Source organism: Equus quagga, chromosome 3 (genome assembly GCF_021613505.1).
Source record: "Equus quagga isolate Etosha38 chromosome 3, UCLA_HA_Equagga_1.0, whole genome shotgun sequence".
NCBI lineage: Eukaryota > Metazoa > Chordata > Mammalia > Perissodactyla > Equidae > Equus > Equus quagga.
The window spans coordinates 19,836,959-19,859,788 of NC_060269.1; the positions used below are offsets into that span (position 1 = coordinate 19,836,959).

The 22,830-nt window shown below is 38.5% G+C and overlaps 1 pseudogene; it reads left to right on the plus strand.

Annotated features, from left to right (window-relative positions):
* The first annotated feature begins 2,093 nt into the window (after positions 1-2,093).
* Positions 2,094-22,331, plus strand: LOC124237281 (RNA-binding protein with serine-rich domain 1-like; annotated as a pseudogene).
* Positions 22,332-22,830: the final 499 nt, after the last annotated feature.

A 22,830-nucleotide genomic window follows, 5' to 3' on the forward strand; every position in this document is an offset into this window, starting at 1 on the left:
TAGTATATAATGATAAAAGGGACTTTCCATGAAGAGGACATAACACTTATTAATATGTATGCATCTAACACAGGGGCCTGAAGTACATAAAGCAATTATTAACAGACCTAAAAGGAGAGATTAACAGCAACATAATAATAGTAGAGGACCTCAACACCTCACTTACTTTAATGGACAGATCATCCAGACAAAAAGTCAACAAGGAAATAGTAGATTTAAATGAAAAACTTGATCAGATGGATTTAATAGATATATAGAGAGCACTCCATCCCAAAACAGTAGAATATACATTCTTCTCAATTACACATGCATCGTTCTCAAAGATAGACCATATGCTGGGAAACAAGACAAGCCTCAAAAAATTTAAGAAGGTTGAAATCATCTCAACCATATTTTCTAAACACAATGCTATGAAGCTAGAAATCAGCCTCAAGAAAAAAGCGGGAAAGTCAGAAATATGTGGAGACTAAACAACATGCTATTGAACAACCATTGGATCAATGAAGAAATCAAAGAGGAAATTAAAAAATACCTGGAGACAAACGAAAATGAAAATACAACATATCAACTCTTATGGGATGTAGCAAAAGCAGTTATAAGAGGGAAGTTCATAGCAATACAGGCCCACATCAACAAAGAAAAATCTCAAATAAGTAATCTTAAAATGCACCTAATAGAGCTAGAAAAAGAAGACTAAAGCCCAAAGTCAGCAGAAGGAGGAAAATAATAAAAATCAGAGCAGAAATAAATGAAATAGAGGCTATAAAAAAACAGTGGAAAGAATTAATGAAACTATGAGCTGGTTCTTCGAGAAGATAAAGGTGACAAACCCTTAGTCAGTCTCACCAAGAAAAAAAGACACAAGCCTCAAATAAATAAAATTAGAAATGAAGGTGGGGGAATTACAACAGATACTGCAGAAATACAAAGGGATTATAAGAGAATACTATGAAAAGCTATATGCCCACAAATTGGGTAACCTAGAAGAAATAGATAAATTCTTAGAATCATACAACCTCCCAATACTGAATCAAGAAGAAATAGAGAATCTGAATAGACCAATCACAAGTAAAGGGACTGAAACACTAATCGAAAACCTTGCAAACAACAAAAGTCCATGACCAGATGGCTTCTCTGGAGAATCCTACCAAACATTCAAAGAAGATTTAATACCTATCCTCCTCAAACTAGTCCAAAACATTGAAGAAAGTAGAATGCTTCCTAACACATTCTATGAGGCCAACATTACCCTGGTACCAAAACCAGAAAAGGACAACACAAATAAGAAAAACTATAGGCCTATATTGCTGATGAACTTAGATGCAAAAATCCTCAACAAAATATTGGCAAACCAAATACAGCAATACATTAAAAGGATCGTACACCACGATCAAGTGGGATTTATTCCAGGGACGCAGGCATGGCTCAAAATCCATAAATCAATCAATGTGATACACCACATTAACAAAATGAGGAATAAGAATCACATAATCATCTCAATAGATGCAGAGAAATCATTTGACAAGATCCAACATTCATTTATGATAAAAACTCTCAAGAAAATGGGTTTAGAAGGAAAGTATCTCAACGTAATAAAGGCCATATACAACAAACCCATAGCCAATATCATACTTAATGGTGAAAAACTGAAAGCCATCCCTCTGAGAATAGGAGCAAGACAAGGTTGCCCACTTTCACCACTGCTATTCAACAAAGTACTGGAGGTTCTGGCCAGAGCAATTAGGCAAGAAAAAGAAATAAAGGAATCCAAATTAGAAAAGAAGAAGTTAAACTTTTGCTATTTTCAGATGACATGATTCTATATAGAGAAACCCTAAGGAATCCACCAGAAAACTATTAGAAATAATCAACAACTACAGCAAGGTTGCAGGGTACAAAATCAAGTTTTAAAAAATCAGTTGCGAATTTAGGGGACAAGTGGCGGAGCAAAATGGCGGGGTGAGCTGACCCAGGATTCTCTCCCCTCCAAAATACAACAAAGGATTGGAAAAACTGAATTTCAGAGAATAAATCTAATGCCAACACGTTAGAGACCTACAATACCAAGAAGGTGGAGATCATAAACCTTGCGGATGGCCTCGGAGGCACTGGAACGGGTAGGAGAGAACAACGTCGCTCCCTCTGCTAGAGTCTCCGATCGCTGCTGCGTGGGTCTGGGAAGGAGTGGGGGAGGGGCCACACGACCTGGGGATCATCCAGGACTCCTGCCGTTGGTTCAGTGGAAACCCGCTGACGGGGGAAAGCTTCCATGTGCGGGGACCCCATAAACCCAGGGGCTCGGGAGACCAGAGAACAGAACTGATCTGAATCCAGATCGGTTCATGAGAATAGCAGCCCCTCCCTCCCGGCAAAGCCACTGGGCGCTGTCATCTTGCCTGAAGGCAGAGAGCTCAGAACACGTGGCTCTCGACCCCCATCTAGTGGTGACAGGCTGTAACTGCAACCAAGGTCTACCACCATGCAAAAAAACTGCTCCTCTACCATCCAGCAATTTATAAAAGCCCCAGACAAGAAGGAAAACAATAAAAACATAGAATTAAGTCCTGAGGACTTGGAATTAGGTAAACTAAGTGATAATGAGTTCAGAGCAGCTATAATCAAAAAACTCAATGAGGTAGAGAGAAAGATAGAGAAACAAGCCAATGAGTTCTGGAGTTACTTCACAAAAGAGATTGAAATCATAAAGAAGGGGGCTGGCCCCGTGGCTGAGTGGTTAAGTTTGCACGCTCTGCTGCAGGCAGCCCAGTGTTTCGTTGGCTCGAATCCCGGACGTGAACATGGCACTGTTCATCAAACCATGCTGAGGCAGCGTCCCACATGCCACAACTAGAAGGCCCCACAACGAAGAATATACAACTATGTACCAGGGGGCTTTGGGGAGAAAAAGGAAAAAATAAAATCTTTAAAAAAAAAAAGAAACTAGGATAAAAAAAAAAAAGAAATCATAAAGAAGAATCAAAGAGAATTACTAGAGATGAAAAACACAATGAACCAGATAAAAAGGAATACAGATTCCCTTAATGCCCGTGTAGACACCATAGAAGAGTAAATTAACATAATTGAAGATAGACAGGCTGAATGGCTCCAGACAGAGGAAGAAAGAGAACTAAGAATTAAAAAAACGAGGAAAATCTCCGAAAGATAGTGGATTCAATGAGGAGTAAGAACTTAAGGATCATAGGAATTCCCGAGAACGTGGAAAAGGAAAATGGAGCAGTAAGTGTGCTTAACGAAATTATTGAAGAGAACTTCCCAAATCTAGGGATTGACAGAGAAATGTGTGTGGAGGAAGTTTTCAGATCTCCTAGATTTGTCAATGTAAAAAGACCTACTGCAAGGCACATAGTAGTACAATTGGCAAGAAGGAAAGATAAAGAAAGAATACTCAGGGAAGTAAGAAAAAAGAAGAGAATAACCTATAAAGGAGCCGCTACCAGACTTTCAGCGGATTTCTCTACAGAAACCTTACAAGCTAGGAGAGAATGGAGTGACATATTCAAAGCTTTAAAAGATAAAAATCTTCAGCCAAGAATACTCTATCCAGCAAGAATTTCCTTCAGATATGAGGGAGAAATTAAATCTTTTCCAGACAAACAAAAGTTAAGGGAATTTGTAACTAAAAGCCCTCCACTGCAAGAAATCCTCAGGAAGGCTCTCATACCTGAAAAAAGAAAAAAGGGAGAAAGGGGTCACAATCCACAGACTAGGGAGACCGATGGATAGAACCAGAACAGGATAGGAAATATTCAACTATAGCATTAGGGTAAAGGTAGGAAAACTACCAAAGCAAGGATGATCTTATCACTCTAACTACAAATTCATAACACGAGTTGGAATAAGAAATGAAAATAATTATGTAGGAGGGGAAGAGCAAAGGGTCTAAATCAGTATTGGCCAAGTAAGTAAGAGACCACCAGAGAATAGACTATATTATACACGAGATTCTAAATACAAACTTCACGGTAGACACTAAAATAAAATACAGAACAGAGTCACAAATCATAAATAAGGAAAAATCTAAGAAACCCAGCATAAGAAATTGCAGTATTAAATGGGTAGGCTAAAGCACACAGGAAAAGAAACACAGGAAAACAAGATGATGAGCAACAGATTGACAGCATTAAGTCCACATGCATCAATAATCACTCTCAATGTGAACGGATTCAACTCTCAAATAAAAAGACACAGAGTGGCAAAATGGATTAAAGAACAAGATCCAACAATTTGTTGCCTCCAAGAAACACACCTCAGCCCCAAGGACAAACACAGGCTCAGGGTGAAGGGGTGGAGGACAATACTTCAAGCTAATAGCAAGGAAAAAAAGGCAGGTGTTGCAATTCTTATATCAGACCAAGTGGATTTCAAAATAAGACAGGTAAAGAGAGACACAGAGGGACAATATATAATGATCAAAGGGACACCTCATCAAGAAGAAATAACGCTTATAAATATCTATGCACCCAACACAGGAGCACCAAGATTCATAAAGCAACTATTAACAGACCTAAAGGAAGATGTTAAAAACAACACAATAATAGTAGGGGACCTCAACACCCCACTCACATCAATGGACAGATCATCCAGACAGGAAAATCAACAAGGAAATGGTGGAGCTAAATGAAAAACTAAAACAATTGGACTTAATAGACATATATAGATCACTTCACCCTAAAACAGCTGAATACACATTCTTCTCAAGTGCACATGGAACATTCTCAAGGATAGACCATATGTTGGGAAACAAGGCAAGGCTCTACAAATTTAAAAAAATTGAAATAATAACAAGCATCTTCTCTGATCATAATGCTATAAGGCTAGAAATTAATTACAAGAAAAAAGCTGAGAAAGGCACAAAGATGTGGAGACTAAACAACACACTACTGAACAAGCAATGGATCATTGAAGAAATTGAAGAAATCAAAAAATACCTGGAAACAAATGAAAATGATAGCATGCCATACCAACTCATATGGGATACAGCAAAACCTGTATTAAGAGGAAAATTCATCGCAATACAGGCACATCTTAACAAATAAGAAAAATCCCAAATAAGCAATCTTAAACTACACCTAACTGAACTAGAGAAAAAAGAACAAATAAAGCCCAAAGTCAGGAGAAGGAGAGAAATAATAAAAATCAGAGCAGAAATACTATTGAAACAAAAAAGGCAGTAGAAAGGATCAATGAAACAAAGAGCTGGTTTTTTGAGAAGATAAATAAAATTGACAAACCCCTAACCACACTTACAAAGAAAAAAGGGAGAAAGCTCAAATAAACAAAATCAGAAATGAAAGGAGAAATAACAACAGACTCTGCAGAAACACAACGGATTATAAGAGAATTCTACAAAAAAGTATATGCCAACAGAATGGATAACCTAGAGGAAATGGATAAATTCTTGGACTCCTACAATCTCCCAAAGCTCACTCAAGAAGAGGCAGACAATTTGAACAGACCAATCACAAGGAAAGAGATCGAAACAGCAATCAAAAACATCCCAAAGAATAAAACCCCAGGACCAGATGGCTTTCCTGGGGAATCCTACCAAACTTTCAGAGAGGATTTAATACCTATCCTTTTCAAGCTATTCCAAAACATTAGGGAAGATGGAACACTTCCAAACACATTCTATGAGGCCAACATCACGCTGATACCAAAACCTGACAAGGACACCACGAAAAAAGAGAACTACAGGCCAATATCACTGATGAACATAGATGCAAAAATTCTAAACAAAATTTTGGCAACCAGAATTCAGCAATTCATCAAAAGGATCATACATTATGATCAGGTGGGATTCATACCAGGGACACAGGGATGGTTCAACATCCACAAATCAATCAACGTGATACACCACATCAACAAACTGAGGAATAACAACCACATGATCATCTCAATAGATGCAGAGAAGGCATTTGACAAGATCCAACAGCCATTTATGATAAAAACTCTGAACAAAATGGGGATAGAAGGAAACTGCCTCAACATAATAAAGGCCATATATGACAAACCCATAGCCATCATACTCAATGGGCAAAAACTGAACGCCATCCCCCTGAAAACAGGAAGGAGACAGGGATGCCCTCTATCACCACTGTTATTTAACATAGTACTGGAGGTCCTGGACAGAGCAATCAGGCAAGAAAAAGGAATAAAAGGAATCCAAATAGGGAGGGAAGAAGTGAAACTCTCGCTGTTTGCAGACGACATGATCTTATATATAGAAAACCCCAAAGAATCCATTGGAAAACTCTTAGAAGTAATCAACAACTACAGGAAAGTTGCAGGGTACAAAATCAATTTGCATAAATCAGTAGCATTTCTATACGCCAATAACGAACTAACAGAAAAAGAACTCAAGAACACAATACCATTCACAATCGCAACAAAAAGAATAAAATACCTTGGGGTAAATTTAACTAAGGAAGTGAAGGACCTATATAATGAAAATATGAGGCCTTTCTGAGATAATTGGATGACGACATAAGGAGATGGAAAGACATTCCACGTACATGGATTGGAAGAATAAACACAGTTAAAATGTCCGTTCTACCTAAAGCAATCTACAGATTCAATGACATCCCAATCAGAATCCCAATGACATTCTTTACAGAATTAGAACAAAGAATCCTAAAATTCGTATGGGGCAACAAAAGACCCCGAATTTCTAAAGCAATCCTGAGAAAAAAGAACAAAACGGGAGCCATCACAATCCCTGACTTCAAAATATACTACAAAGCTACAGTAATCAAAACAGCATGGAACTGGTACAAAAACAGGTGCACAGATCAATGGAACAGAATTGAAAGCCCAGAAATAAAACCACACATCTATGGACAGCTTATCTTTGACAAAGGAGCTGAGGGCATACAATGGAGAAAAGAAAGTCCTTTCAACAAACGGTGCTGGGAAAACTGGACAGCCACATGTAAAAGAATGAAAATTGACCATTCTTTTTCACCATTCACCAAAATAAACTCAAAATGGATCAAAGACCTAAAGATGAGACCTGAAACCGTAAGGCTTCTAGAAGAAAAAGTAGGCAGTACACTCTTTGACATCAGTATTAAAGGGATCTTTTCGGACACCATGCCTTCTCAGAGAAGGGAAACAACAGAAAGAATAAACAAATGGGACTTCATCAGACTAAAGAGCTTCTTCAAGGCAAATGAAAACAGGATTGAAACAAAAAAACAACCCACTAACTGGGAAAAAATATTTGCAAGTCATATATCTGACAAAGCCTTAATATCCATAATATATAAAGAACTCTCACAACTCAACAACAAAAAATCAAACAACCCAATCAAAAAATGGGCTGGAGACATGAACAGACATTTCTCCAAAGAAGATATATGGATGGCCAATAGGCATATGAAAAGATGCTCATCATCGCTGATCATCAGGGAAATGCAAATCAAAACTACACTAAGATATCACCTTACACCCATTAGAATGACAAAAATATCTAAAACTAATAGTAGCAAATGTTGGAGAGGTTGTGGAGAAAAAGGAACCCTCATACACTGCTGGTGGGAATGCAAACTGGTGCAGCCACTATGGAAAACAGTATGGCGATGCCTCAAAAAATTAAAAATAGAACTACCATATGATCCAGCCATCCCACTACTGGATATTTATCCAAAGAGCTTGAAGTCAGCAATCCCAAAAGTCCTATGTACCCCAATGTTCATTGCAGCATTATTTACAATAGCCAAGACATGGAAGCAACCTAAGTGTCCATCAACAGACGAACGGATAAAGAAGATGTGGTACGTATATACAACGGAATACTACTCAGCTGCAAAACAGAACAAAATCATTCCATTTGCAATAACATGGATGGACCTTGAGGGAATTATGTTAAGTGAATATTGTATAAGAATATACAATGGAGAAAGGAAAGTCTCTTCAATAAATGGTGTTGGGAAAACTGGACAGCCATTATCTTGCACCATACACAAAAATTAACTCAAAATGGATTAAAGACTTGAATGTAAGACCTGAAACCATAAAACTCCTAGAAGAAAATATAGGCACTGGTCTCAGCAACATCTTTTAGAATACCATGTCTAGGGCTGGCCCCCTGGCCGAGTGGTTAAGTTCTTGCACTCCACTTTGGCGGCCCAGGGTTTTGCAAGTTCGGATCCTGGGCGTGGACAGAGCACCATTCATCAGCCATGCTGAGGCAGCATCCCACATAGCACCACCAGAGACACTCACAACTACAATATACAACTATGTACTGGGGGGGCTTTGGGGAGAAGAAGAAGAAGAAAAAAAAGATTGGCAACAGTTGTTAGCTCAGGTGCCAATCTCAACAACAACAAAAAAAGAATACCATGTCTACTCAGGCAAGGAAAACAAAAGAAAAAGTTAACAAATGGGATTACATGACACTAAAAAAAGCTTCTGGAAAGCAAAGGAAACCATGAACAACATGAAAAGACAACACACCAATTGGGAGAAAATATTTGCAAATCATTTATCAGACAAGGGGTTTATCTCCAAAATACATAAAGAGCTCATACAACTCAACAAAAAACCCCCAAACAATCCAATAAAAAAATGGGCAGATGATATGAACAGACATTTTTCCAAAGAAGAAATACAGATGGCCAATAGACACATGAAACGATGTTCAACACTACTAATTATTAGGGAAATGCAAATCAAAACTACAATGAGGTATCACCTTACACCAGTGAGAATGGCTGTAATCACCAAGACAAAAAAGAACAAATGTTAGAGAGGATGTGAAGAAAAGGGAATGCTCATACACCACTGGTGGGAATGCAACTTGGTGCAGTCACTATGGAAAACAGTATGAAGATTTCTCAAAAAATTAAAAATAGAAATACCATACAATCCAACTATCCCACTACTGGGTATTTACCCAAAATACTTAAAATCAATGATCCAAAGAGATTTATGCACCCCTGTGTTCACTGCAGCATTATTCACAATAGCCAAGAAGTGGAAGGAACCCAAGTGCCTTTCTACAGATGAATGGGTAAAGAAGATGTGGTATATATACACAACGGAATACTACTCAGCCATAAAAAAGGAAAAAATCATCCCATTTGCAACAACATGGATGGACCTTGAGGGTATGATGTTAAGTGAAATAAGCCAGACAGAGAAAGAGAAATACTGCATGATTTCACTCATATGTGGAAGATAACAAATACATGGATCAAGAGAACAGATTACTGGTTACCAGAAAGGAAGGGGGTTTGGGGCTAGACACAAGGGGTGAAAGTGCACATTTATATGGTGACTGACAAATAATAATGTACACCTGAAATTTCACGATATTATAAACTATTATGACCTCAATAAAAGAAAATATTTAAAAATGGAAAAAATTAATAATGTAATATGTACACAAATTAAATCACATTACAACTACAGCTAACACACAGAACGTGATATGCATCTAGCACACTTCTTAGGACTTTACACTTTACATTTACCCTTCACAACAATCCCTATGACTGGAAACAATTCTAAATGGGACTCAAAGCCAGGCAGTCTATCTCCACAGACTATGTTCTTACCACTGTGCTATACTCACTTTTTTTTTTGAGGAAGATCAGCCCTGAGCTGACATCTGCCGCCAATCTTCTTCTTTATTGCTGAGGAAGTCTGGCCCTGAGCTAACCTCTGTGCCCATCCTCCTCCACTTTATATGTGGAATGCCTGCCACAGCATGGCTTGACAAGCGGTGTGTAGGTCCACACCCAGGATCTGAACTGGTGAACCCTGGGCCACTGAAGCGGAGTACACAAACTCAACCGCTATGCCACCAGGATGGCCCCTGCACTTACCTTTCAAATCAAAAGGCAGCAGTCCCATAAGGTTTCCTCTACCTTACCATCTTTCCCTAATAACAGTCCTCTTTAAATGTAGCTTTTCCATAATCTTAGCTGATTCTTCTGCTATTTACCTCCGTAATTCTAAATAATGTGCTTATTTTTGACATCAATTGTAGACACTGATTTTGTTATTGTATTTGAGAATATATCCCTTGTACACCACAAACTACATTTTCCCTCATCATTAGGATGAATTCTATCACAGTTTTTGTTAAATGCATATATAACATTTATATTACTATGACTACATAAATACTGTTCACTGCAAAGCTAAGTATATTCTATTACAATTCCTTTCTTGAATAACTTAGTTTTCCTGTAGTTCATTGCTTTGATTGGTTTCCTGTGCACCTAAAACTTCCCCTTTTTCCAAATGCTGTAAAGAGATCAGCCAAGCAGCATAAGAATGTTTTTTTCCAGGTTTTCAAATAACGTATCAGTCCCATTTTAACCCTGGCGAGCCACCTCTCTCAATTCTCTCCCAATCTTCTTTCCTCTAGTACTGACAGTACCAGGACTTCTTATAGCCTTCTATTGCGTTGAATCCTTGTCTTCTGATTCCTCTGATTTCTTTTTTCTTTTTTGGTTTTCTTCTTAGTTTGGAAGCAGTACATCCTCCGGTAGCCTCTGAGGAAAGAGTGATGAGAGGTTTTGAAACTTGCATATCTGAAACTTCTTTATTCTCTTCTCACTTTTACTTGATAGTTCGGTGGAGGACTGACCTGCAGGGTGAACAGATATCCCTCAGGATTTGGGGCATTTCTCCACCATCTTTTAGCATTCAAAGTTGCAGTTAAAAACTCTATGTCTTTTTAGTTCCAGTGTTTTGGCATATGACCTGTTTTTCTTTCTCTTTTAAGACCTTTTTAACTTTCATGTCCTGAAATCTCATGATGATATGCTTTCATGTCTTCCTTCTTTTAATTATGAGATAATTCAAACATATAGAAAACAACATAATGAAACCCATGTACCCATTACTGAGATTAAACAGGTGTTAAATCTTTGCCATAGTCCTTCAGATATCTTTTTTTACAAAGAAATGACGAAGATATATAGGCCCCAATTAACAAAATAACCACCTATATAAAAAAGAAACTATAGGAAATGCAAGAACAAGCAGCTAGAAACACACTAAGAAGACTTTAACAACCCACTCTCAGTACGAGATGGGTCACAGGACAAAAATTAAATAAGAGTACACAACAGCACTGTCCAAGAGAACTTTCTACAATGATGGAAAGGTACTACATCTGCTGTTTCCAACAGAGTAGTCACTAGCCACATGTGGCTACAGGCAGGCGAAATGAGGCTATCATAACTGAGGAAGTGAATTTTTTATTTTATTTAATCAAATTTAACTTTTAAAAAATTTATTTTAAATAGCCACATATAACTAGTACCTATTGTATTAGACAGCACAGATATTAAAAAATCTAAATGACACAATAAGATAGATCTTTTGCATATATATCAAGTATTAGGCTCTAACAACAGAGCGTAACTTTTCTCAAGGGCACATGAAACATTTCCAAAAGTCATACACTAGGGCACAAAGGAAAATCAGTATGTTTCATAAGGAAGACATATTCTAAACAACACTTTCTCATCACATACAATAAAACCAGAATTTAAAAATAAAACCAATTACTACAAAACTACAGTAATCAAAACAGTGTGGTGCTGAAATAAAGACAGACATCTAGAACAAGGGACTAGAAGAGGAGGCCCAGACTATTCAATGAAGAAAGGACAGTCTTTTCAACAAATGGCACTGGAAGAACTGGATGTCCACATGCAAAAGAATCAAGTTAAATCCTTACTTTACACCACATACAGAAAATTAACTCAAAATGGATCAAAAACCTAAATGTAAGAGCTGAAACTATAAAATTCTTAGAAGAAAACACAGGGGAAAGTCTTCAGGACATTGGATTTGGCAACCATTTCTTGGATATGACACCGCACAGGCAACAAAAGAACAACTGGACATAATCAAATTTAAAAACTTTGGGGCAGGAAAAGGCAACCACAGAATAGGAAAAAATATTTACAAATCATATATCTGATAAGGGATTAATATTCAGAATATTTATAAAGAATTTCTACAACTCAACAACAACAAAACAACTGAATTAAAAAATGAGCAAAGGACTAGAATAAACATTTCTCCAAAGAAGATATGCAAATGGCCAATAAGTACATGAAAATATCACTAGGGAAACGCAAGTCAAAACAACAATGAGATACCACTTCACAACCATTAGGATGGCTATTAACCAAAAATGGAAAATAACAACTGTTGGCAAGGATGTGAAGAAACTAGAACCCTTGTGTGTTGATGGTATGAAAATGGCGCGGCCACTGTGGAAGACAGCACGGCAATTCCTCAAAAAATTAAACATAGAATTACCATACGATCTAGCAATTTCACAGCTAAGTATCTACCCAATACAACTGAAAGCAGGAACTCAAACAGATACTTATACATAAATGTTCATAGTAGCATTATTCACAGTAACCAAAAGGTGGAAACAACCCAAATGTCCATTGACAGATGAATGGATAAACAAAACATGGTACATACATAAAATGGAATATTATAGACTTAAAAAAAAATAAAATTCTGAGTCAGCCCTGATAGCCTAGAGGTTAAAATTTGGTGCACTCTCCTTCAGTGGCCCAGGTTTGGTTCCTCAGCATGGAACCATACCACTTGTCTATCAGTAGCCATGCTGTGGCAGTGGCTCACATAGAAGAATATACACAACTATGTATTAAGGCTTTGCAGAGTGAAAAAGGAGGAAGACTGGCCTCAGATATTAGCTTAGGGTGAATCTTCCCCTGCAAAAAAGAAATAAAATTCTGATACACGCTACAACATGGATCAACCCTGGAAAAAATTAAGCTAAGTGAAATAAGCTTAATGGGACATAAAAGGACAAATAATGTCTTATTCCACTTATACAAGGTACATAGAGACGTCAAATTCAAAGACAGAAAGTAGAATATTGGTTGCCAGCAGCTGGGAGGAGGGGAGAATGGGAAGTTATTGATTGATAGGTATAGAGTTTCAGTCTGAGAAGATTAAAAATTTCTGGAGACAGATGGTGGTGATGGTTTCACAGCATGAATGTACTTAATGCCACTAAACTATACATTTAAAAAAGATTAAAATGGCAAATTTTATCACAATAATAATAAATTAAAAAAAAAAGAGTGACTGGGGAGGTGCCAGGATGTGAAGATAACAACTATAAGCTTCTCTGGGAAGATATGCTAGAAATACCAGCCGTGGCTTTTCTAGGAAAAGGCCTCCATTTCCTGGAAGGGGAAATGGTTTCAAATTAGGTTTTGTTTGTTTGATGGTAAACACTAAAGTCTGTCTATATATTGATGAGAACGATCCAGGAGAGAGGAAGAGACTGTTGATTCAGTAAAGGGATAACAGAACAAATTTCTACACTAGGAAGGAAGGATTTCAAATCATATTGTAAAACCAAAAGATTTCAAAACTATTTTTAATCTGTCTGATTGATAACTTTATGTTGTTTGAACACCATTAATCAAGAAAATAGAAGTATTTTGATTATTTTATTGTTGAATTATCAGTCTTGGAATTATATATATATATTTTTTGTTGTTTTTTTGAGGAAGATTAGGCCTGAGCTAACTGCTGCCAATCCTCCTCTTTTTGCTGAGGAAGACTGGCCCTGAGCTAACATCTGTGCCCATCTTCCTGTACTTTATATGTGGGATGCCTACCACAGCATGGCTTGCCAAGTGGTGCCATGTCCGCACCCGGGACTCGAACCGGTGAACCCTGGGCTGCCAAGAATCAGACCGTGCGCACTTAACCTCTGTGCCACCAGGCCGGTCCCCTGGAATTCTATTTTAAAAATCAGGCATTAAATGTTCTAGGCAGCTTATCTTCTTAAGACAAAAATGTCAACAACATAACACACAGCCTTCTATGAAGTATCTATTTTTCCAAGTGTCCAATTACAGTACAGTAGTGTCCTATATTTCATAGTAAATCTCCAACCTTTTACCCAGGCTACTTTCCTTAGACAAAATTCTCAAATTAAGAACATAATCTAATCATACACACTTAAAGAGATACTCTAAAACATGGTATGCTTTCACCCTATATTTTTTTCTCAAATTGACTAATGACTTATATCTGATCTTCTTATATTTCTTACTTAGATTTAACTGACAAATGGTTTAAATCTTAAAACTTTAATTGTTCAAAACAATTTTTAAAAAAATTTTTCCTTCTTCTTCCCAAAGCCCCCCAGTACATAGTTGTATATCTTAGTTGGGGGTCATTCTAGTTGTGGCACATAGGACGCTGCCTCAGCATTGCTTGATGAACAGTGCCAGGTCCACTGCCAGGATTGGAATCAGTGAAACCCCAGGCTGCCAAAGCAGAGCGTGCGAACTTACCCACTTGGCCATGGGGCCAGGCCCTCAAAACAATTTTTAAAAGAAAATTTTTAAAAGAAAAGAAAATTTTTAAAAATGGGTTTTTCTTTTCTTTTTTTTTTAAATGGGTTTTTCTTTTATCATCCAACAAAAATGGCTAAGAAATTTCCCTCAAGATTTCCTAAGCTCTTTGAGAAAACAGTAAAACATGAAAATTTCAGGTGAAAAAGTAAGGAGAGTCTATCAGTAAATAACCAAGAAACAGGAGATAATGGAAAGTGTCCAGAGACGCATATATTTACTCCTGTATCATTCATTCCCGTTAAACTCCAGGTGCTGAAAGACAAATAATAGATTGATGTTAATTCCATTATAAAAAAATAATTTTGTAATTAAACAGTTTTGTGAGTCACTAGAAAAGGTATTTTTAGTTACTATTTTTATTTTTTTAATTTATTTTTTTGGTGAGTAAGATTGGCCCTGAGCTAACACCTGTTGCCAACCCTCCTATTTTTGTTTGAAGAAGAGTGGCCCTGAGCTAACATCTGTGCCCATCATCCTTTATTTTATATGTGGGATGCCACTCTAGCATGGCTTGATGAGTGGTGTAGGTCCATGCCTGGGATCCGAATCCGCAAACACGGGCCACCAAACTGGAGTGTGCTGAACTTAACCACTATGTCACCAGGCTGGCCCAGTGACTGTTTTTAAATGGACAAAATTTATATGGTTTTGAATGACTTATGAACAGTGCCCAATTGCCAAGTTTTAAATGATTCAGCTGCTGAAGAACATGATCTGCATATTCCCTTGATCAGAGATGTTGTATTCAGTTAGCAATAATGAAGAGCAATGGCACAAAGAGAACAAATTATTCTTACTTGCAATGTTTTTTGGTATTTCCATTTGGAGGTGGGTCTATATGAATTCACCTTACCAAAAATGAGGGTAGAACTTAGATTCAAAACCACTTAGCAGGGTCTAGAAATCTTTATCATTTTATTATTAGTTTTATCTTTATGCTGATATGTAAAGATATCCAAGAGTTTTTCATTGAAATAATACAGATTATGCAAAGAAAAAAGGATATATAAATACACATAAAAAAAACTGGAAGGATATAGAGGAAAAGGAACTATGACTATTTCTGGGGAGTGAGAAGAGAAGGGAAAACAACTTAAATTTTTCAATGACTGACCTTTATTGTTTAAAAATGTTACCAAAGCATGTATTATTTCAAACAAACATAAACAAATGCAGTCATTTTTGTCCTTTTCTTTGAGATTAATGACATGATAAATTTCTAGGAGTGGCATTATCCGGCTAAAATACCTAAATATTTCTATGGCTCTTATACGCTGTGCCAAACTGGAATAGATACCTTGAATACTGCAGATGCAGCACAATTTCAAGTGCTTATTATTTCAGCATACAGTCTGGAATTCTGATCATCATTTCTCCTATAAAAATGTGGCAAAGGAGCCAGCCCTCATGACCTAGTGGTTAAAGTTTGGCATGCTCCACTTTGGCAGCCCGGGTTTGGTTCCTGGGAGCAGAACCACACCACTCGTCTGTCACTGGCTATGCTGTGACAGCAGTGCACGTACAAGAACTAGAAGAATTTACAACTATACACAACTATGTACTGGGGCTTTTGGGGGGGAAAAGGAGGAAGATTGGCAACAGATGTTAGCTTAAGGCAAATCTTCACCTACAAAAGAAAAAAGAAAAAAACAGTGGCAAAGTCCTTCCACAATATAGCTGATCTGCCCTGTTTTCAGCCACCTATCATCTATAAAGGTGAAACTCAGATGTATTGGAAAATGTACAAAATAGAGAAATAAACTGATGCATTAGCTTTTTTTTTACATTTATGTTTATTGAAGTAAGATTGGTTTATAACATTATATAAATTTCAGGTGTACATCATTATATTTCCATTCTGTGTAGACTACATCATGTTCACCACCCAAAGATTAATTATCAACCATCACCATACCCATATGACCAGTTACACCTTTCACCCTCGTCCCCCTCTCCCCTTTGGAACCACCAATCTAAACCCTGTATCTATGTGTTTCTTTGTTTGTTGTCATTGTTCTTCTTTTTAACTTCAGTTTATGAGTGAGATCACATAGTATTTGACTTTCTCCATCTGACCGATGTTGCTTAGCATAATACCCTCAAGGTCTATCCATGTTTTCGCAAATGGCCAGATTTCAACTTTTTTCATAGCTGAGTACTGTTGCATTGTGTACATACAACACATCTTTATCCATTCATCCCTTGATGGGCACTTAGGTTGCTTCCAAGTCTTGGCTATTGTGAATAATGCTGTGATGAACATAGGGGTGCATGTATCTTCATGCATTCATGTTTTCATGTTCTTTGGATAAATACCCAGCAGTGGCATAGCTGGATCGTATGGTACTTCTGTTCTTAAGTTTTTGAGAAATCTCCATATTGTTTTCCATAGTGGTTGCACCAGTTTGCACTCCCACCAGCACTGTATGAGGGTTCCTTTTCTCCACATCCTATCCAACACTTGTTATTTCTTGTCTTGTTGATTATAGCCATTCTGATGGGAGTGAGGTGATATCTCGTTAATTTTGATCTGCATTTCCCTAATAACTAGTGATGCTGAACTTCTTTTCATGTGCTTGTTGGCCATCTGTCTATCTTCTTTGGAAAAATGTCTGTTCAGATCTTTTGCCTATTTTTTAATTGGGTTGCTGGGTTTTTTTTGTTGTTGAGATGTATGAGTTCTTTATATACTTTGGATATTAACCCCTTATCACATATATGGTTTGCAAATATCTTCTCCCAATTGTTAGGTTGTCTTTTCATTTTATTGATGGTTTCCCTTGCTGTGCAGAAGCTTTTAGTTTGATGTAACTCCATTTGTTTATTTTTTCTTTTGTTTTCCTTGCCCACTCAGACATGGTACTTAAAAATATGATGCTAAGGTGGGGCTGGCTCTGTGGCCGAGTGGTTAAGTTCACGCACTCCACTGCGGTGGCCCAGGGTTCGGATCCTGGGCGTGGACATGGCACTGCTTGCCAGGCCACGTTGAGGCAGCGTCCCACATCCCACAACTAGAAGGATCTACAACTAAGATATACAGCTGTGTACAGGGAGGGGTTGGGAAGATAAAGCAGAAAAAAAAAATATGATGCTAAGGGGCCGGCCCAGTAGCGCAGCAGTTAAGTGCACACGTTCTGCTTAGGTGGCCCTGGTTCGCCGGTTTGATTCTGGGTGCAGACATGGCACTACTTGGCATGCCATGCTGTGGTAGGCGTCCCACATATAAAGTAGAGGAAGATGGTCATGGATGTTAACTCAGGGCCAGTCTTCCTCAGAGAAAAGAGGAGGATTGCTAGCAGTTACCTCAGGGCTGATCTTCCTCAAAAAAAAAAAAAAATGCTGCTAAGACTGACATTGAAGAGTGTACTGCCTATGTTTTCTTCTAGAAGTTTTATGCTTTCAGGTCTGACATTCAAGTCTGTAATCCATTTTGAGTTAATTTTTGTGTATGGAGTAAGATAATAGTTCATTTTCATTCTTTTGCATGTGGTTATCCAGTTTTCCCAACACTATTATTGAAAAGACTTTCCTTTCTCAACTGTATGTTTTTGGCTCCCTTGTCAAAAATTAACTGTCCACAGATGTGTGGGTTTATTTCTGGGTTCTCAATTCTGTTACATTGATCTGTGTGTCTGTTTTTGTGCAAGTACCATGCTGTTTGGGTTACTAGAGCTTTGTAGTATATTTTGAAATCAGGGAGTGTGATACCTGCAGCTTTGTTCTTTTTTCTCAGGATTCCTTTGGATATTGGGGTCTTTTGTTGTTCCATATAAATTTTAGGATTTTTTGTGAAAAATGTCATTGGAACTTTGATAGGGATTGCATTGAATCTGTAGATTGCTTTAGGAAGTATGGACATTTTACCTATGTTAATTCCTCCAATCCAAGGGCATAGAATATCTTTCCACTTCTTTGTGTCTTTTTCAATTTCTTTTAACAATGTTTTATAGTTTTCAGCATACAGGTGTTTCACTCCTTTGGTTAAATTTATTGCTGGTATTTTATTCTTTTTATTGCAAATGTAAATGGGATTGTATTCTTAATTTCTCTTTCTGCTACTTTGCTGTCAGTGCATAGAAAAGCAACTGATTTTGTATGCTGATTTTGTATCCTGCAACTTTATTGTATACACTTATTATTTCAAAAAGGTTTTTGGTGGATTCTTTACGGTTTTCTATATATAAAATCACGCCATCTGCAAATAGCAACAGTTTCACTAAACTGATGTACTAGTTTTTAAAACCTTCCCTAAAACCATGACACACCTATAGATAGTTTAAAATTAAAAAAGTAAATTGAAGAATTGGTTGTATAATATTACATAATATTAAGAAAAACCTTAGGAAAAAAGATCTATGTTTACAAAGCAGAACGTTATGACCCTGAGAATGTTCTTTGTACTGCCAAGGAATTGAAAGAGTTTTGAGACTTGCAAATGATGTTGATAAAAGAGCAATACTGAACTAGGTGAAGGGGACGGCTCATTAGCTAAGGGATAAATACTAATCATCAGCAAATAAATTCCTTGTGTAAGTAAATAGAAAACAAAACTGATGATGGCGATAATTGCACAGGTAAAATATACATGGGGGAAGAATCACATTTTCTTGATAATATTTTTAGTGCAAATCAACCAGGAAATACCAGATTTTATAGAATTAACTAATTAACATAAAATAAAATCAAATGTAGCTAAAGTGATATTGATTAAAAATTTCCAAGTGTGCCACAACTAGAAGGACCCACAACTAAAACATACAACTATGTACTGGGGGGATTCGGGGAGAGAAGAGCAGAAAAAAAAAAATCTCTAAAAAAAAAAAATCTATGTTTGTATTAAAACTTCTTGACAAACATAGAACTGCAAATTTGACCTAGGAAATTTAGTCAAAATAAAGGTTTTCAAAGAAAATTTACAATATAAAACTAAAAGGGATAAGAATTGATCCCTCAAAATTATTTTAGTTAAAAATTAGTATGGAAAGGAAACTGGCTTCACTGCACTATAGAAAAATTGATCAAAGAGTTAAATTTGTTTATTGGAAATTGCTTCTGAAAACAGTTTAACAAGTGTTATAACTAGGCTATGCGGGGTCCTGTCGGCTAGGTTAGAGATTTTGGTCTCTATGCAAAGAGCTACGGGGAGCCAATGGAAGTTTTCTTCAGCTGGTGGAGGTGGGAATATGTAGAGTTGGGGGAGATTAAAGATGATTTAATGAGTTTTATTTATTTATTTATTTATTTTGAGGAAGATTATCCCTGAGCTAACATCCATGCCCATCTTCCTCTACTTTATATGTGGGATGCCTGCCATAGCATGGCTTGCCAAGTGGTGCCATGTCCACACCCAGGATCTGAACCAGCAAACCCCAGGCTGCTGAAGCAGAACATGCGAACTTAAGAGCTGTGCCACGGGGTTGGCCCCTGATTTAATGAGTTTTAAAAAGCTCATTCATTTAGGGCCGGCCAAGTGGTGTAGTGGTTAAGTTTGCATGCTCCGCTTTGGCAGCCCAGGGTTCACAGGTTTGAATCCTGGGCGCAGACCTATGCACTGCTCATCTAGCCATGCTGTGGTGGTGCCCCACATATGAAATAGAAGAAGAGTGGCACAGAAGTTAACTCAGGGACAGTCTTCCTCAAGCAAAAACAGGAAGACTGGCAATAGATGTTACCTCAGGGCCAACTTTCCTCACCAAAAAACAAACAAATAAATAAGTAAATAAATAAAATAATATCCAAAATATTTAAAGAACTCATGCATCTCAACAATAAAAGCCTAAAAACCCAATTAAAAAATGAGCAGAAGATCTGAACAGACATTTCTCTAAAGAAGATACACAGATGGCCAACAGGCATATGAAAAGATGTTTAACATCACTAATCATTAGGGAAATACAAACCAAAACTACAATGAGATATCACTTCATGCCCATCAGAACGGCTATAATCAACAAGACAGGAATTAACAAGTGTTGGATAGGATGTGGAGAAAAGGGAACCCTCATACAGTGCTGGAGGGAGTGCAAACTGGTGCAGCCACTATGGAAAACAGTATGGAGATTCCTCAAAAAATTAAGAATAGAACTACCACACCATACCATACCATATAGCTATTCCACTGCTGAGTATTTATCCAAAGAACGTGAAAACACAAATGTACTCCTATGTTCGCTGCAGCATTATTCACATTAGCCAAGACTTGGAAGCAACCTATCTGCCCATCAAGGGAGGAATGGATAAAGATGTATTATATATACACCATGGAATACTACTCAGCCATAAAAAATAAGGAAATCTGGCCATTTGCGACAACATTGATGGACCGCGAGGGTATTACGCTAAGCAAAATAAGTCAGAAGGAGAAGCCAAACACCTTATGATCTAACTCATAAATAGAAAATAACAACAACAACAAACAAACACATAGAGACAGAGATTGGATTGGTGGTTACCAGAGGGGAAGCAGGGAAGAGAGGGGTGATTTGATTAGGCACATGTGTGTAGTGATAGATTCTGATCAGTCTTTGAGTGGTGAACATGATGTAATCTACACAGAAATTGAAATCTAACGATGTACACCCAAAATTTATATAATGTTATAAACCAATGTTACTGCAATACAAAAAAAAAAGAAAAAGAAGAGTGAAAGAAGTTCAGGTACTTGCTGAGACCCTCACTGTTGAATGGTAGAGCCAGGACTCTTCCCCTTCCCCTCCTTCTTCATCAGTCCTCCACAGAGATTTCCCTTAGCCTGTGCTAAGGACACTAATCTTGTATTTCTTAACTCAGTGCTTTTATTGCAGCCCTTATCTCATTATATTTAAGTAATCAGTCAACTGTCTGTGCCCCATCTTCTCCAAACTCAGACTGTGCAAGAAGCAGATCTTACTCATTTTTTATGCCTGCAGAGCTTGGCACAGTTCAAGCCCTACCAGGTGGTTCGTTCCAGTTTGCAGAACGGTCCCAAGCGTAGTGTTCTTTCCACTGTATCAGGTTGTAATTTTAAACTATATTAGACTTAGCAGCTGAGGAGGCGGGAGGCGGTCCCATCGGCGGAAGATCCTGCTCTTTGGTGTAAATTGCAATCTATTAGGGATCATTTCCCTGACGAGTTAGAAGTGAGAAGTTCAAGGATGGCTCTAAAGATACAGGGGCTGCCAAGCAGTCAAGTGAGAAGGATCGCGGCCGGGATAAAACTCGACAGAGGCCCAGTGCTTCCAGAGGTAGCAGCGGCACCAGGTCTTGGTCCAGCTCTACCGCCAGCCCGGACTCCAGCACCAGCGCCGGCTCCGGCTCCTCCTCGGTGTCAAGGCGGTCGGAGAAGTCCCAGCACTTCCCGCAGCTCCAGCTCCAGCAGCTCTTCCGCCTCTCAGAGTCCTTCTTGGCGCAGACATGACAACAGGCGGCATTCCAGGCCCCAATCCAAACTGCCCAAAAGAGATGAAAAAAAAAGGAAAAGGCGGAGCACTTCCCCTAAACCCACCCCAGTGCATATTGGGAGGCTCACTAGCAATGTGACCAAGGATCACGTCATGGAGACATTCTCCACCTGTGGGAAAATTTAAATGATTGACATGCCTGTAGAAAGGACACATCCCGATCTATCTTAAGGCCACAGATATGTGGAGTCTGAGAATCCAGGTGAAGCCGAGAAGGCCCTGAAGCACATGGACAGAGGACAAATCGCCAGCCAGGGGATCACAGCCACCGCTGTGCTGGCCCTCTGGCCTAGGCCTCCCCTGGTGATTCAGCCCTCCCAGGAGAAGGCTGCCACACCCTCCATGTGGCGCAGGTCAGGTCAGCAGATGCATGAGGAGAAGGTCGCGCTCCCCCAGGCATCCCCTGCCACCGTCCCAGGGGCGGCTCCAGCTCAAATTCCCCTCCATAAACAGGACCACGGGAAGCTCGTGCCTCCTGTAACTTATATCCCATGCAACTCAGTTTTGTCACCTTTCTAGTCGAAGGAGGGTGGGTAGGAAAAAAATCCCTGTCAGGGGCAGGTTTCGGAGGCAGCAATTGAGAGGTTTCCTCTGAGGGCTGAGTTCTGGCTGTGTAAGTGTTGTTGGTTTGGGGTTGAGCCTATTAAGATGCCCTCCAGTTTTCCGTCTAGAAAGCTCACCAGGTTCCAGTTCCTGGGAGAGAGTTCGTTCACCAGCAAAGCCAGCCCTGACACGCTCCAGGCGGCGGTGCGGCCCCAGCCTGGGTACACATTTTTCCTTTCACAGATGATCTGGGTCCAGACTGGTGGCCTGGTCATAGCCTTGTCTGTTGCCCTGAGAGATCCTTCAGGAAAAGGGGGCAAGCTTTTGTGCAGCTGCCTTTCCTGTCAGGCCTGGCCTTTTGCTCCTCTGCTTGAGTCCTTGTCTGACCTCTAGGGTCAAACACCCTTAGAAGCTCCTCCGTCACCCCATGTTAGTTG